The 18489-nt window shown below is 37.6% G+C and overlaps 1 protein-coding gene across 1 annotated transcript in view; it reads right to left on the minus strand.

Moving 5' to 3' along the window:
- Positions 1–18489, minus strand: part of DLG1 (discs large MAGUK scaffold protein 1) — a 267052-nt gene that overhangs the window by 165235 nt on the left and 83328 nt on the right. Inside the window, exon 3 of the mRNA XM_044670872.1 lies at positions 1484–1648. The gene's annotated coding sequence lies outside the window, so the exon portion shown is untranslated. The remainder of the gene's footprint in view (positions 1–1483; positions 1649–18489) is intronic.

Below are 18489 nucleotides of genomic sequence, written 5' to 3' on the forward strand. Positions count from 1 at the left end.
CAAGGACACATGACAAAACTAGTGGAACGTGCATCGGTCATGGGTGGGGGGAGTGCGGGGGGTGAAGGGGAAAATAGGAACATGAATCATGTAACCATGTTAAAAATGAATATTAATAAATGTTTGGAAAAAAAAGGGAAAACATCTTTATGTCAAATTTCTGATATGGGTTTGGTGACCAATACAGATAAACAATTAATAAATATACATAAGAGTAACAGCCATTCCTCAATAGGTAAATGGATAACTAGACCAAAGGATATTATTGACAAGTAATTCTCAAAAGAACTGCAAAATATTTAAGTCACATGAGAAAAATACTCCAAATCACTAAAAATAGAGAAAAGCAAATCATAACAACTCTGAGGTTTCACTCCATGCTCTGAAAATTGCCAAAAATGAACAATGCTGGAGGAAGTGGGGAAGATAAGCACACTCATTTTTGATGATGGAGCTATGAAGTGGTATAACTATTTTTGGAAAGCAATTTGAATTTATGCAAATAAAGTGACTAACATGTCCAAATCCTCTGAACCAGAGACTATTACAAGGTTTATACTGAAGAAAGCCACCAATAAGAAAAAAATTCCCAAATATTCATAGCAGGACTTTTGTAAGAAGACTCAGTAACCAAGTAAATGCTCAAATAGGGAGTAGTCAAACAAACTGTGGTCCATGAATGTAATGGAATATTACTGTGCTATAAGAAATGATGTATGTGATTGCTACAGAGAAGCAAAGAAAGACAAATACGAGCTGAAGCAGGGTGGAACAAGCAGAACCAAGAAAACAATTGACATCATTGCCATAATGTAAGTGGAAAGAACAATATATGAAAAAAATCAAAAGTAAATGAAACAAAATTACAAAGATCAAGGGAGGCTTGAATGAGAAGATATGAGAACATATCTCAATCCACCATTTGCTGAAGGAAGGGGGTCCACAGGTGTTGCACATGGCACATGTTTCTGAACTTTCTCAAATCTCTAAATTAATTATGACTTTTTTTTCTTTCCAAAATAAAATTACCATTTGTCATAGAGGATGTCTCTGAAGGAGGGATACATGGGACATTATGGTGATATAAAAAAAAGAAATCACCAATAAAATTTAAAAGTGCCATCTTTTCAAGATGAGCTGATGCCAGAAGGTGGCACAAGGCAGTGAGAGTCATTACTTTAAAATGCCAACATCAACTGTCCTAGATCAAACACAACAGCCATGAATAACTAATGGAAAGGAGGTCTATTTCTAAATGAATGACATTTTACAAGCTTCAGAAGCTAAATTAGTCTCTTTGAACAGTAGATATTCTAAATTCCTGTGAGGTTTTGGCAAAAGTCTGACAACCAGCAGTTCACAGAGCCTGGCACCTAAGTCTACTCCCTCTCTATCAGCTCTGGTGAATGTTGGCAAAAAGCAGTGGTTGTTAGTGCAAAGTAAAAAAGCATGGAGAAAAGACAAATGCATTAAAACACTCTACCTTCACTGGTGAAATATGAGAGTGAGAAACAAATCCATGGACGTTTTCTATCTCTGAAAGATTTTTCTCCGAGATGTGAACCAATTCAGGCCCTGTCACCTCATTGCTGATGTTTGGAGAGCTGGGTTCCTGGGGGGGAGTGTCTTCATCTTGATATCGATATTTCTGCAAAGTTAAAAAGAAAGAAGACTTTGAAACACTGGCAATCTCAGGGGAGGGGGAAGTACGTTTAATTCAAATCATGTTTTGAATTACCATTTATAATGAACCAATGGGAACCAGAGAAGTCCTCCATCTATCCCCAAAGAAGTCAAGAAGGCATGATGATTTTTCTGGCTACGCCCCAAGTGCTGGGCAGGAGAGGTGTACACTCTGGTGTTCTACAGCACAGACAGACCCAACCTGCATATGGGCACCAGACCCATTTTAAGGCGGTACTCTCATATTTTGAGATTTGGAACAAGACTGCATTTGGCCTCCAGTGAGAAATCTTCCTGTTTTATATAATCATTCATTAAGACTCACACAGTGGTATGGCTACATTCTAGACCATGCCATGAAGTCACTGTTGGAAGAAAGTCTTCAAGGCAGCATTTTGGCTTGATCAAACCAAGCGTATATTTTATAATCAATAAATCAGAAGGAGCATGGCAGAGAGAGTATCCTGGGTTCTACATATCTCAGTCAGCTAGAGGCACCTGCTTTTTCCATTTAATCCCATCAGCATCTCTTTGCCCCTATTTACCAGACCGTATGTGGGGAACAAGACAAAAAAGAGACAGTTACTGCCTCTAGGAAATTACATTCTACCAGGCATATACATGAATCCAAACAAGTGAAAACAAAATATGTGTAAAATAATTTCACAAGATTTAAGAGCACTAACAAACTAATGTTCATGCTATATTGTTATATTAATATTTATGAGGCAATATATCAAGCTAACATCAGTATGTTTAAATGGGGAAAAGTATGAGGTTTTTTGGTCAATAAGATCTCTCCCTCTCTCCTCTCCTCTCTCTCACGTCTCTCTCCCCTCTCTCCCCCCTCACTCTGGGGCTCTAAGGGAGAAGAGAGGGGAATCAATGAGAAGGCAGAGCCCAGAACAGTAGATCACCCAGATCAGGCCCCTTGGCAGGAGTAGGGAAACACAGAGTGGAGACACGGGCCACAAAATAATGGGGGAATTGGTAGTATGGGGGTCTGAATTGAGCTGGACAAAAGAGTTGCAAACTTCTACAGAGCAAGGCAGCAGAGTCACCTCCTTGACAGACACAATGAGGAACAAAGGCAGACTACTCTACAAACTGTACCCTAGGAACAGAGAATGTTAATAGATAAGGTAATGGGGGAAAAAACAGCTAGAAAAATGAGCAAAAGACAAAAAACAAAACAAACAAACAAACAAACAAACAAAAAAAAGAAAGAAACCTGCCCGTAGAAAGTTATTGTAGTGGCAGAGAAAACCAAAATACAAACTCAGAAGAGGATAACAATGGCAGAAAGGAAATATGTGAACCTCAAAGGAAAGTATGAAAGGATGTAAGGCCCCAAAAGAACCATTCCTGGGAAGAACCTGAAAAGCTTTAAAAAACAACAAATAAGAGAACTGTCAGAAAAACACAACAGTGGGGATAAAATTTCACCAAAGAAATCAACAACCTAAAAATTAGGAGAGGTCAAAAGGGGGGTGGGGGGTGGGGAGAGATAAAGTACATTGAATGGACCAAATGGAAATGGAGGCAAAAAAAATTTTTTGACAAAACCAACTCTTTAAAGAATAGGATTGGCTATAAGAAATGATAAGCAGGATGATTTCAGAAAAAGCTGAAAAGATCTTCAGGAACTGATGCTAAGCAAAATAAGCAGAACAGGGAGAACTTGTGCACAATAGCAATATTGTATGACGATCGACTGTGAAAATTTGACTAGTCTCAGGAATGCAATGATCTGGGACAATCCTGAAAGATTTATGACAGGAAAGGTTATCCACCCCAGAGAAAAAACTGTTGGGAGTCGGATGGACGAGGATCAAAGCATACTATATTTCACATCAGTGTATTTATGCTTTTATTTGGGGGTTTTGGTTATGTATGTGTGTGCTCTTACAATGACCAATATTGTGTTATGCATGATAATAAAATTAAAAAGGAAAAAAATAAAGAGTAGGATTTTGACCAAATAGAAAAAGAAACAAAAAAAATCAAGGAAGAAAATAACTCCCTAAAAATTAGAACTGGACAAATAGAAGTTAATGAAATCATGAGACATAATTTTTAAAAAATTTTTTAAAAATCTGACTACCTCACTGGAAAAACAACCAACCTGGGAAATAAATTCAGGAGAGATAATCTAAGAATCACTGGAACACCTGAAAGCCATGATCAAAAAAGGAGCCTAAACACCACATCATAAGAAATCACAGGGGAAAAATTGCCTTGATATCCTTGAAGAGGGAAAAATAGAAATTGAGAGAATCCACCAATCACCTTCCGAAAAAGACCCCCCCCAAATTACTCCAAGACAATTATAGCCAAATTCCAGAATTCCCAGGCCAAGGAAAAACTACTCCAAACTACCAGAAGAAAACAAGGGAGTCACAGTCAAGATTACAAAAGATCTAGCAGCTTCTACATTAAAGGGCTGGAAGATATGGAATATGATATTCCAAAAGGCAAACAATCTAGGACGACCATGATGATGAATCTGGCACAAATGCAAAGATGGGAGGCAGAGACCTCTCTGTGGGCATGCCTGCCATCACCCACCAGAGTTATTTAATAGAAAGGCAGAGGGATTTGAGTGGAGCTACTCTTTTCCCCTCTCCACCGGCTCTCCCCAACCCTTTGCCTGGGAGCCCAATGGAAGAGCTGAAAAGAAAGTCTAATAAGCAAATTCAACACTCAAGCATAAAAAGGTAAAGTGAAAACTTGAGAGTTTTGATACAGTTGAGTACATTCATACCTGGGAAGGTGATAATTCAAATAATTAAAATCTCTATGATACTTGAGAAAGGTAAGGTATTTAAAGTATACAAGTTATCTAAAGTAGCTAAGATATTTAAGAACTTTATAACTATTAGAACAATGAAAAGGGTATACCTAGAAAGAAGGAAGCTAAATAAAATGGACTGATATTTCTTCTCCCCCCACCCCCAAAAAAAGAGGGATGGGAAGAAGAGCACATGGAGAGAAAAGAAAAGGAGAGATAGAAGGAAAACTACACTCTTCATTAAAAGGTGCATAACAGGTAAATTATAAAAGAGGAGAAGATGGGACAGGGATGGCTATAGCTGAACCTTACTCTAAATTGAACTAGTTCAATGGAGTAATAATATCCCTACTCAGTTATAGAAACCTATCCTACCCAATAAGGAAGTAAAAGAGTAGGGAGAATAAGGGAAGAGGGGATGGACAAAAAGGAAAGTGAATTGGGGAAGGTGGTCAATAGAAGAAAAACAAAACATTAGTGAACAGGGAAAGGCTAAAAGGAGAGAGGAGAGGAAATGGAAAATAAGATGGAAACACACAATAAGTAATCATAATAGTATGAATGGGATGAACACACCCATAAAACAGAAAAGGATAGCAGAGTGGATTAAAAACAAGAAACATATTTAAAACAGGGAGACACAGAGTAAGAGGTTAAAGCAGAATCTACTATACCTCAGAAAAAAAGTAAAAAATGCAGTGGTAACAATCATAATCTCAGACAAAGCAAGAGTAAAAACTAATCTGATCAAAAGATAAGGAAGAAAATTACACCTTGGTAAAAGGCACCATAAACACTGGAATAGTATCAATAGTAATCATATATGCACCAAATGGCATAAAATCTAGATTCCTAAAGGAAAATTTACATGAGTTACAAGAGAAAACAGTAAAATGGTACTAGTGAGGAACTTCAACTTTCCCCTCTCAGAAGTAGATAAACCCAACCAAAAAAATAAGCAAGAAAGAAGTTAAGGAGGTAAATAGAACTTTTAGAAAGTTGAATCTAATGGACCTCTGGAGAAAACTGAATAGGAATAGAAAGGAATACACCCTTTTCTCAGCAGTACATGGCACCCTCACAAGAACTGACCACATAATTGGGCATAAAAATCTCACATCCAAATATAGAAAAGCAGAAATATTAAATGCATACTTTATAGACTATAATGCAATAAAAGTTATATTCAACAAAGGGCAGCAGAAAGACTAAAAATTAAAAACTAAATCTCATTCTAAAGAATGAATGGATCAAAGAACAAATCACAGAAATAATCAACAATTACATTTCCCCCTAAGTACTTATTTGGTTGCATTCCATAAATTTTACAACATATTAAAATTTATGGAATGCAACCAAATAAGTACTCAGGGGGAAATTCTTATCTCTAAATGCTTACATCAATAAAAGAGAAAAAGAGAAGACTGATGAATTAGGCATTTAACTAAAAAAACTACAAAAAGAACATCCTGAATTAAACACCAAATTGGAAATCCTGAAAATCAAGGAAGAGATTAGTAAAACTGAAAGTAAGAAAACCATTAAAACTAGGAAATAAGACATTTAATCAACATAAATTGATTTTATGAAAAAGTCAATAAAACAGCTAAACTATTGGTTAACCTGATTTAAAAAAACAAAGGAGAAAGCTAAATTAACAGTATCAAAAATGAAAAAGGCAGTATCACAACCAATGAAGAAGAAATTAAAGCAATTACTGGAAGCTATTATGCCCAGTTATATGCCAATAAATGTGACAAATACACAAATACCTACAAAAATACAAAGTACCCAAATTAACAAAAAAGGAAATGGAATACTTAAATCACCTCCCCCCATCACAGAAAAAGAAATTGAACAAATCATCAAAGAATGCCCTAAGAAAAAGGCCCCAGGGGCAGATAGATTCACAAATGAATTCTACAGTCAAAGAACAATTAACTCCAATACTACATAAACTATTTAGAAAAAGAGGGAAAGAGGGAATCCTTCCAAACTCTTTCTATGACATAAATATGATCTTGATACTTTCTTTGCAGATATTATGATGGCATGCCTATAGAATCCTAAAGAAATCAACCAAAAAAATTATGAAAATAATTAATGACTTCAACAAAATCATAGGATACAAAAAATCCACATAAATCATCAGCATTTCTATTTACGACCAACAAAATGTTCTAAATTTCTCATAATTACAGAAATGCAAGTCAAAACAACTCTGAGGTACCACTTCACACCTAGCAGATTGGCCAAAACAACAAAAAAGGAAAATAATAAATGTTGGAGGGGATGTGTCAAAATTGGGATACTAATGCATTGCTGGTGGAGTTGTAAATTAAACCAGCCATTCTGGAAGGCAACTTAGAATTATGCGCAAAGGGCTTTAAAAGACTGCCTGTCCATTGATCCAGCAATACCACTTCTGGGTTTGTACCCCAAAGAGATAATAAGGAAAATTATTTGTACAAAAATATTCATAGCCATGCTCTTTGTGGTGGCAAAAAACTGAAAAAGGGGGGGGGGGGGGGGGGGGGAGAGGTGTCCCTCAATTGGGAATGGCTGAACAAACTGTAGTACATAATGGTGATGGAATACTATTGTATTGTAAGGACTGATGACCTAGAAGCTTTCCATATGAACTGGGAGAACCTCAATGAACTGATACAGAGTGAAATGAGCAGGACCAGGAGAAAATTGTATATAGAAAGTAAAAACACGGTGGGAAAATCCAATGTAATGAACTTTGCTACTAGTAGCAATGCAACAAGTCAGGACACTCCTGAAGGACTTATGTAAAAGACTGCTATCCACATTGTGAAAAAGAACTATGGGAACAGAAATGCAAAAACAAAACATATAACATCATTTGTCACATGCATATATGGGTATGTGATTTGGGGTATAGGCCTTTAAAAAATTCACTCTATAGCAAAAATGATTAATATGGAAGTAGGTATCAGGTGACAACATTTATACAAACCAGCGGAATTGCTTGTCAGCTCTGGGAGGGGGAGAGAAAGAAAATGAATCATGTAAACATGGAAAAATATTTTAAAATAAAATTTAACAAAGGAAATAAAATAAATAAAATAAAAGGACAATGAAAAAAAGTTGTTAGGGTAACAGGGATGCCCAAGACATAAACTGTAAAAATGGGACCAGTTAGCAATGATGCCATAGGAGGCTCCAAAACCCTGGAAGCAAAACCTCTAGCAAGGGGGAAGGGAGTGAGTGGATGGAATTCTTTCTCCTCCCCCTCCTTTGGCAGTCGAAACCTCTGGCAACTGCTATTAACAGAATCCCTCTCTGTCCAGAAATGGTTGCTATCTGACTTAGCTTTCACAGGGCTAAATTGGCTGGCAAAAAGGGAATAATCTCATAGCAATTGATAACTTCCACTAATTGAGGCCTATTCCCAAAACACAAGATGGTTAATGTGCTCAGGATGTCTTCAAACAGCTTTCTTGATCACTCAACTACTCTCAAGATCTGCCAAGATGGAGATTTGGCTTAGGTAATGTATGAACTGGGCTTATATAGCCTAAACCACAACACCTCAGTCCCACACTCTTAATAAGAGGAGGGATTTATTAATTCAGGGAAACTGGGAAGGAGGAAAAAGGTCTAGGTTTGAGGGTGAGGTAAAAATCTATCTAAGATCTTCAAGGTGCTGTCAGAATAACTATCCCCCCCAGAAAGGGGAAAGCCTCTGAATAAAACTATTTCTCCTTAAACTCCCTCACAATCTAAACCATCTCCTACAATCAAATAAAAACAAGTCCAAGATGGTAGTGATGGTCTTGATTGTAGATCTGTAGTTGTTACGGGTTGGCTGGGACGTTGCATACAAGGTTTTGCCACAGTGCTCACAGCTTTAGGGAAACAGTCTGGATAGAGTCTATATGGAGTATATAGCAATGATCCACCCTGCTCTCTAGGTTAGAGATAAGCTAAGCTATTGAGAAGAAGTAATCCCTACCCCTTCCAGCCATCCAGCTCCCTCTGCCCCCCAAAGAGTGATCTTGCCAAGCTCGGTGTCCTGCTTTTACACCCACATTCTTAACTGCCCCAACTACCCCCTCTCCTGGAGTTCTGGGAGTACTGTGGAGTTCTGTGAGGCAGATCACCTCACTTAAGATTATCCATGTCACAAAATACAAAAGATAATGATTCCAAAACAACGACCAAATATAGATTTGATTTAGATTCAGCTAGAACACATGGAAAAGATGAAAGAGTTTTTTAAAAAGTTTTATATGTTTTTATAAATTAGTAATTGAGGGGGGAAGTGGGAAAAGAAATAAGAGCTACAGAAGAAAGAACTGGAAAGGGAATTAAGATCTTGACCCAAAACCCTTCCCAAAGAACTCCCTAAAAATTAGAATGGACCAAATAGAGGTCTATGATTAACAAGAAATATTAAGACAAAGTCAAAAGGCTGAAAGAACAAAAAAGAGAAAAGACAATGTAAGCTACCTCATAGCAAATGCAACTGATATGGAAAACCTATCAAGGAGGAAAAACATTTTAAGTGTCAGGATATCAAATGTAAAAACATCTTAAAAGAAAACTGCCCATAATCATCAAAAGAGTCTGGTACTGGCTAAGAATGGTGGATCAAAAGAATAAATTATATACACAAAATACAAGGTAAATGACCTTAGCAATCTAGTGCTTAATGAATCCTAAGAGCTCAGCTTTTGGAACAAGAATTCATTGTTTAACAAAAACTGCTGGGAAAATTGGAAAATAGTATGGCAGAAACTAGGTATCGACCAATATCTCATACCCTATACCAAAATAAAATCAAAATGGTATATGACTTAAAGTTATATACCATAACTAAATCAGGGGAACATAGATAGAACAGTTCACTTGGCAGATCTTAGGAGAAGGGAAAAACTTATAGTCAAACAAGAGATAGATACGTTATAAGATATAAAATGAATAATTTTGATTATATTAAATTAAAAGGCTTTTGTACAAACAAAAGGAAGGTAATGAAGTTTAGAAGGGAAACAACAAACTGGGAAAAAAATTTTATAACAAATTTCTCTGGTAACGGTCTAATTTCTCAAATCTATAGAGAACTAAGTCAAATTTATAATACAAGCCATTGACAAATGGTCAAAGGATATGGAATAAGCAATTTTCAGATGAAGAAATCAAAGCTATCAATAATCATATGTTAGAAAAAGAGTTTATTAATAATCACTTGAAATAAAGCAGATAAGTATAGTTTAAAGTCTATTTTTCTACTTTAAGTCTGACCACATGTTGATCCTCCCGCATGACTCTCCCACCTCTCCAGCCACATCCAGGGAAGTAGGGTGAACACTTGCTCCTGCATTCCTTCCATTATTCTCCACCCCGGCACTAATCCCAGTGTGGAATGTCCATGCAAGCAGAGTAAGCACACAAATGAGATGTGAGGTCAGACAAGCCTGGGGGTAGGGAGCAAATTCTGTTTATACACATATAAAAAATGTTCTAAATTACTCGATTAGAGAATTGTAGATTAAAACAAAGCTGAGGTACCACCTCATACCTATCAGATAGGCCAATATGACAGGAAAGTAAAATGATAAATAATGGAGATGTGGTAAAATTGGGGCACTAATGTACTGCTGGTGGAGTTGTGAACTGATCCAACCACTCTGGAAGGCAATTTGAAAGTATGCCCAAAAGGCTATAAAACTGTGAATACACTTTGATCCTGGAACACCACTACTGGGTCTGTATCCCAAAGAGATAATAAAAAAGGGGGAAAGGACATACTTGTACAAAAATATAGCAGCTCTTTTTTGTGGTGGCAAAGAATTAGAAACTATGGGGATTTCCATCAATTGGGGAATGGCTGAACAAATTGTGGTACATGCTGGTGATGGAATACTACTATGCTGTGTAAGAAATGATAAGCAACTAAATAATTGGAAAAACATTAGTTGCTCATGGGTAGGACAAGCTAACATAATGAAAATGACAATTCTATTTAAATTAATTTATTCAGTGCCATGCCTATCAAACTACCAAGAAATTTTTTTACTCAACTAGAAAAAATAATTAAAAAGTTCACTTAGAAGAGCAAAAGATCAAGACTATCAAGAGAACTAATGAAAAATAAATGTGAAGGGGTGGGGGAGGGAGGGTCTAGCAGTACCAGATCTTAAACTATGTTATAAAGCAGTGGTCATCAAATAATATGGTATTGGGGGCAGCTGGGTAGCTCAGTGGATTGAGAGCCAGGCCTCAAGACGGGAATTCCTAGGTTCAAATCTGGCCTCAGCCACTTCCCAGCTGTGTGACCCTGGGCAAGTCACTTGACCCCCATTGCCTACCCTTACCACTCTCCCACCTATAAGTTAATACACAGAAGTTAAGGGTTTAAAATAAAAAAAAAAATTAAAAAAAAATATGGTATTGGCTAAAAGACAGAAGGGAAGAATAGACTTGGGGTAAATGTCCTCAGCAAGACAGAATAAGATAAACCCAAAGATTCCAGCTTTGGGGACAAAAATCCGGTTTGACAAAAATTGCTAGGAAAATTGGAAAACAGTATGGGACAGATTAGATCTAGATCAACATCTCACACCCTATACTAAAATAAATTCAGAATGGATAAATGACTTAAATATAAAAAAGGAAACTATAAGTAAATTAGGTGAACATAGAATACTATACCAGTCAGATCTATGGAAAAGAAAAAGAATTTAAGACCAAGCAAGAAAGAGAATAGCACACAATGTAAAATGAATAATTTTTATTATATTAAATTAAAAAGGATTTGTACAAACAAAACCAATGCAACCAAAATTAGAAGGGGGGGAAAAAAACCTTTAAAACAAAAACCTCTTTCAAAGGTCTCATTTCTCAAATTTATAGGAAGCAGAGTCAATTGTAAAAAAAAAAATCAAGCCATTCCCCAATTAATAAACAGGCAAGGGACATGAATAGGCCGTTTTCAGATGAAGAAATCAAAAGTCTCAATAAGCACATGGAAAAGTGTTCTAAATCTCTTATAATTAGAGAAATGCAAATCAAAACAACTCTGAGGTACCACCTCACCTAGCAGATTGGCTAATATGACAGCAAAGGAAAGTAATAAATGTTGGAAGGGATGAGGCAAAAGTGGGAAACTAATGCATTGCTGGTATAATTGTGAATTGATCCAACCATTCTGGAAAGCAATTTGGAACTATGTCCAAAGGGCTTTTAAATGACTGCTTGCCTTTTGACCCAGAAATATCTCTGCTGGGTTTAAACCCCAAAGAGATAATAAGGAAAAATACATGTACAAAAATATAGCTATGCTCTTTGTGGTGGCAAAAAACTGGAAAATGAGGGGGATGTCTCTCGATTGGGGAATGGCTGAACAAATTGTGGTATCTGATTTGGATGGAATACTACTGTGCTCAAAGGAATAATGAACTGGAGGAATTCCATGTGAACTGGAAAGACTTCCAGGAACTGATGCAGAGCAAAAGGAGCAGAACCAGAAGAACATTGTACATAGAGATGGACACACTGTGGCACAACTAAACATAATGCACTTTTCTACTAGCAGCAATGCAATGACCCAGGACAATCCTAATGGAGTTACAAAAAAGAACACTATTCACATCCAGAGAAAGAACTGTGGGAGCAGAAATGCAGAAGAAAAACATTTCCTTGATCACAAAGTTTGATGGAGATATGATCAGGGATGTAGATTCTAAATGATAATTCTATTGCAAATATTAATAATATGGAAATAGTCTTAATGATACATGTAAAACCCAGTGGAATTGCGCGTTGGCTATGGGAGGGGGGTGAAGGAGGGGAGTGAAAGAACATGAATCATGGAACCATGGAGAGAATAAAAAATCCAAAATTAAATAATTGGATGATTTGGGGTGTGGGAAATTAAAATGATAAGCAAGATGATTTCAGGAAAAGCTGGAAAGATCTGCGTGAATGATGCAGAGCAAAATAAGCAGAACTGGAAGGATGTTGACACAGTAACAGTAATACTGTAAGATGATTAACTGAAAATTCGGCTAATCTCAGCAATGCAATGATCTGGGACAATCCTGAAAGACTTATGATGGAGAATGTTATCCACCTCCAGAAAAAGAATTATTGGAGTCAGATTGATGTGGATCAAAGCATATTATCTTTTCTGTATTTACAGTTTTATTTGGGGGGTTTTGGTTTTTTATGAGTTTGCGCTTACAACAATGACCAACACGAGAGTGTATTCTGCATGATAATAAAATTAAAATTAAAAAAATATATAAAAAAGTAGGAAAGAACAGAAACAAAAACAAAAGCTCCCAGATTTCTTAATAAGCAACGGGCAAAAAGAATCTCCCAGTTTCCACAAAGAAATCTCAAAATGAAAACTTCTAGGATCATCATAGACAAAATTTAGAGTGCAAACCTGATTCAACACTGTTGGATACACACTGGAGAAAAATCCTAGAGATGCCATGAATATGACAAAGTTTTTAGCTAAAGTTCATCACTTAACTTAAAGTCGGAGAAAGACACTATATGTAAAGAATGTGGGAAGGCCTTCTGGAAATGGACACACCTTACTCAATATCAAACAATCCATACTGGAGAGAAGCCTCATGAATGTAGCAAATGTGAGAAATCCTTCAGTGATACATCATCTCTTACACAATATAAGAGAATTTATACTGAATAAAAACCCTATGAATTAAGGAGTGTGGGAAGGCTTTTAGTCAGAGAACACAGCTTAATAAACATCTGAGAATTCACACTAGAGAGAAGTCCCATGAATGTAGGAAAGGCTTCATTCAGAAATCTGAATGTATCCTGGGGAGAACATTAATTTATTAATTTATTCATTCTTTCTCTCTCTCTCTCTCTCTCTCTCTCTCTCTCTCTCTCTCTCGGTTCAGAAGGGTGACTAGGAGACAGGAATGGACAATAGGTGGGCCCAAACAAGTTAGGGAAACTGGGTTTAGCTGCTAGGGGAAATGACTGTTGACAGGAGTGACAGTTAGGCCCTAACTGTCACCCTGCTCCACCTAGACAAGGGATAAACACAGAGTATAATAAATATACAAACAATGGGAACTTTAAGGTCGGAAGAAAACAAATAGGGAAGCAGTTTAGTTGTTTTTTGAGAGGATAGGAGACGGAGGGGAGGGGGGGGAGGTGAAACTATGTCTAACTGCCCAGGACTGGAGTCAAAAAGGGTAATAAGTTCCTTAGCCAACCTGGCTTTGGCCAGGTGACACCTTGGCTAAGGACCTGAGGAAGAGGGCTTGGGTTTGGGTTCTGACAACTAATCCAGAGATGTCTTCAGAATACCAGGAACCAACTCCTCCACAGCAGATGATCCAAAAGTAACCAGGTAGGGAGAGATGCCTGCAAACTGTCCACTAGAACCCAGGCCTCTTCCCTACTCAAGAGTTGATTTGCAGGATATCTTCAGCCTTTACAACCTTCACCAATCTCCAAGGTCCCAGATCAAATAAGGACTGCTGATTGCACTTCTGCTCCAAAACCCTCACAAAACAGCAATGTCTGTTGCTTAGCTCTCTCCTCTCTACCCCTTGCATTCTATTCAGAATGTCCATGACTTCCCAGCAAAGGCTTTCCCTAATATGCTTGCAAAAATCTGCCTTTATACTTTTAAAGCCTATACCTATTATGAAACATACCTATTAAAAATGAATGTGGGAAATCCTTCAGTTCAAATTCTTGCCTTGTCATGAATTTATCCGATAGGAAGAAACCTTATAAATGTAAAGTATGTGGAAAATCTTCTAAAATGATAGCAGGGAAGAGTAATGAACGTTGGAGGGGATATGGCAATATTGGGACATTAGTGCATTGCTGGTGGAGTTGTGAACTGATCCAACCATTCTGGATGGCAATTTGGAACTATGCCCAAACAACACTAAAATAATGCTTGCCCTTTGATCCAGCCATACCATTGCTGGGTTTGTACCCCAAAGAGATCACAGGGAAAAAAAGACGTGTGCAAAAATATTTAGAGCCGTGCTCTTTGTGGTGGCAAAAAATTGGAAAACGAGGGTATGCCCTTCAATTGGGGAATGGCTGAACAAAATGTGGTATATGCTAGTGATGGAATACTATTGTGCTCAAAGGAATAATAAACTGGAGGAATTCCATGTGAACTGGAAAGACCTCCAGGAATTGATGCAGAGTGAAAGGAGCAGAGCCAGAAGAACATTGTACACAGAGACTGATACACTGTGGTAAAATCAAGTGTAATGGGCTTCTGTACTAGCAGCAATGCAATGACCCAGGACAATTCTGAGGGATTTATGGAAAAGACGCTACCGACATTCAGAGGAAGAACTACATGAGTGGAAACACAGAAGAAAAATAACTGCTTGAACACATGGGTTGATGCGGACATGATTGGGGATGTAGACTCAAAAGGACCACACCAATGCAACTGTCAATAATATGTAAATAAGTCTTGATTAATGACATATGTTAAAACCAGTGGAAATGTGCGTTGGATATTGGGGGAGGAGGTCAGGGAGGGTGAAGGGGAAAGTAAAAACATGAATCATGTAACCATGGAAAATTTTTCTAAAAAAATAAAATATTTAAATCATCAAAATAAATAAATGAATGAATGAATGAATGAGTGTCCGCCCAAAAATAAAAAAATAAAAGATAAGGATGTAGAGTGGGATGGAAAGTGGTTGCTGGGAAAGGGAGTCCTGGAAAGACAATTCTAATAATACAATTCTAAGTCTGAAGGTAAAGGTTTAAAAAAAAAAGAAAGAAAAGAAAGAGAAGGGAAAGGGAAAAGAAGGGAGGAGGAATTTGAGAAATAGTTCTTTTTGAAGTTGTCCACAAATTCAGGAATAGATGAACAAAAATGATGGAGAACAAATGTGATGGAATACTATTGTGCTGATCTCTTTTCAGCATAATGACCAACCAGAATCCCAGAGATCTGATGAAGAAAGCTGCTACTCAACTCCTGATAAGAGAGGTGAAGGGGTAAAATGTTTAGGGGAAGATGGAGGCTTAGATGGTGTAAATCTTAAAACCTATGCAGCCTTTCCACACCGAGATAGAAAACAAAGCCCTTAGAGAAGAAAGAGGAAGAAATCTAACAACAGGACAGAGCAAGGGGATCCTACTGCTAGATAACTCAAAATCTACACCAAGAAAAAGGCTTAAATTCTTGAACTGTTGGGTCTGAGGGTATAGAAGGGGAATCCCAGGAACTCTCCCCCACGGACTGTGAAGAGTCTCCAGCAGCTCCTGAAATCTCCGGGTGGGCAGGCTCACCCGCCTGGAGAGAGGGCCTTGCTTGTGCCAGCCTCCGGGAGTTGAATATAGGCACCAGGGAGGTGGCTAGAAGAGAAAACCAGAGAAACACAGCAAAAACGCTTGGAAGATGGCGGCTTAGATGGAACAAAACTTCAGACCTATGACTTACCAGACAGATAGAGAACAGAAAACCAGGTCTAACAACAGGACAGAGCAGAGGGACCCTACTGCTGGACAGCTCACCAAAAACACTCCATTTTGTCCCCCTCCCTTCTCTTCAGGTTTTAGCCTCAGGGCAAATTAAGCAATACAGACCAATCCAGGCTTAATCCCATTAATTGAACAGACAAGAAGTCTTCAGAGGGCAGAGAAACTCCAACACCCCCCTCCTCCATAGACTGCAGAGAAGGTAACTACAAACCTTCATTGCCAGCTGGGGGAAGATCTTTCATCAAAGCCTATTAAATACATCTGAGTAAACTAGCAGAACAGAAAAGGAATAAATATGAGTAAATAACAGAAAAAGAGAAAAGAAATGACAATTGACAGCTTCTTTCCAGGACGCGAAAAAAGAACAAATGAAATAGAAGAAGAGGAGGAAGCTCCAGTGAATTGGACACAGGCTTTGGAAGATCTCAAAATTCAATTAACTCAAGAACTTCAGGAACTCAAAAAGCAATCAAGAGAGGGTAAAGACAATTTGAAAAAGGAAACAAATGAACTAAAACAAGAAAATAAAGTCCTAAAAGCTAAAATTGACCAGCTCGAAAACAAAGCAAAGGCGAAAGAAGTTCTACAAAGAAAATCAGACCAGAAGGATGACCAAAAAGCCAGGGATGAAATTCAGTCTTTAAAAAATAGAACTGTTAAAAAGAACTAAAGGGGAGATATCTTGTGTATATCTCCTCTTACTATTATTACTATTCTCCCTTTAGATCTTCCTTCTAGATATTAGAGGATGGCTGGTATGTAGGTCTTAGGGATAGTATGGATGAAGGAGGGATCAGGGGCCCAAGGCCTAAGCCATCTGTTGTTGGTGAAGGAGGAACAACCCATTCCTCTCATAATAGCTGCTGTAATCTATCCCTCTTCTCCCTGACAGGTTTGGTTGGTTAAACCTGTCAGTGACTTCTTTCTAACAGTTGTCCAGGTGGAGACCTCTTGAGAGGTTAGGTAGATGGTTAGCCTCTCTAGGTCCAACCTGAGGTCGAATAAATTGTTAATAGGTTATTGATTGGCTTTGGAAATGATTGGTATCTGACTGTGTATTAGTTCTCCCTTCCCAAGGGCTGTAATAGAATAACCACTCAGGAAGGTACTTGTTGTTGAATCACTGTATTATCTATTGATGCGGAAAGGATAACAAGGTAATAAGTTTGGGGATTGGGAACCCTATTGCTATAATTTGTCTACTAAGCTAATTGTTGATCAGGACTGGAGACTGCTAGGCTGGTAGAGGCTTCAGGTCTTTACCCTCTACCTCTGACCTGACCTACCCACAGCCAAGTCAGAAAATAGGTAAGGCTATTGCTGTAGATGTGTATTGATGATCTGTGTATTCTCTCAGCTCTACTACCAATGGTACTGATGATTCACTAGCTCTCTCTCTCTCTCTCAGTCAAGCACAGATACAGGTTTGGATCTGACCTGCCCTTCTTCTTCTACCACCCTTAACCCTTCACCTCACTCTACCCTGTTCTTGCTCTAAGACATGTTTGCTCAAGTCCCAGCTCTGAGTTCTGAGACCCCCAACTGTAATTCCTAGGGGGTATTTATAGGGTGAAGTCAACCAACATTTGCCCCTTGCTCATGGAACCTGGGAACATTCCGAATCTCTCAACTGCCATCCCTGTCAGTCAAAGTGGCATCCAACTTATCCCAGATAATGATTTTAACAGAACTCAACAACTAGAAGCAAATGACTTCACAAGGCAACAAGAATATATAAAACAAAAAATTTTAAATGAAAAATTTGAGAATGTGAAATACCTCACTGACACAACCAAAGATCTGGAGAACAGATCTCTAAGAGACAATTTAAGAATTATTGGTTTACCAGAACATTATGACAAAAGAAAAAGTGGACATCATCCTATAGGAAATTATCCAAGAAAACTGCCCTGACATTGTTGAACAAGGGAAAAGTGGAAATTGAAAGAATCCACAGATCACCTCCTATATTTAATCCACAACTGACAACTTCCAGGAATATTATAGCCAAATTCAAAAACTACCATACCAAGGAAAAAATATTACAAGCTGCTAAAAAGTCATTCAGATACCAGGGAACCACAGTTAGGATAACACAGGATCTGGCTGCATCTACATTAAAGTACCGGAAGGCATGGAATACAATATTCCGGAAAGCAAGAGAACTGGGTCTACAACCAAGAATCAACTATCCAGCAAAACTCACTATATTTTTACATGGAAAAGTATGGTCGTTCAATAAAATTGAAGACTTCCAAGCATTCATAAAGAAAAAAAGCCACTTAAACAGAGAGTTTGCTGCCCAAACACAGAACTCAAGAGAATCACCATAAGGTAATTGGGGAGGAAATTTTTTTCTTTAAGGGACCCAATAAGTTCAATCTATTTGTATCCCTAGAAGAAAAGATATTGGTAAATATTAAAAATTGTTATTATCAACAGAGTAACTAGAAGAAGTTTACTTAGAGGGAACAGTGATAAACTGTATAGGATGAAATGTCAAGATATATATATATATATATATATAT

Source organism: Gracilinanus agilis, chromosome 3, assembly GCF_016433145.1.
Source record: "Gracilinanus agilis isolate LMUSP501 chromosome 3, AgileGrace, whole genome shotgun sequence".
Lineage (NCBI taxonomy): Eukaryota > Metazoa > Chordata > Mammalia > Didelphimorphia > Didelphidae > Gracilinanus > Gracilinanus agilis.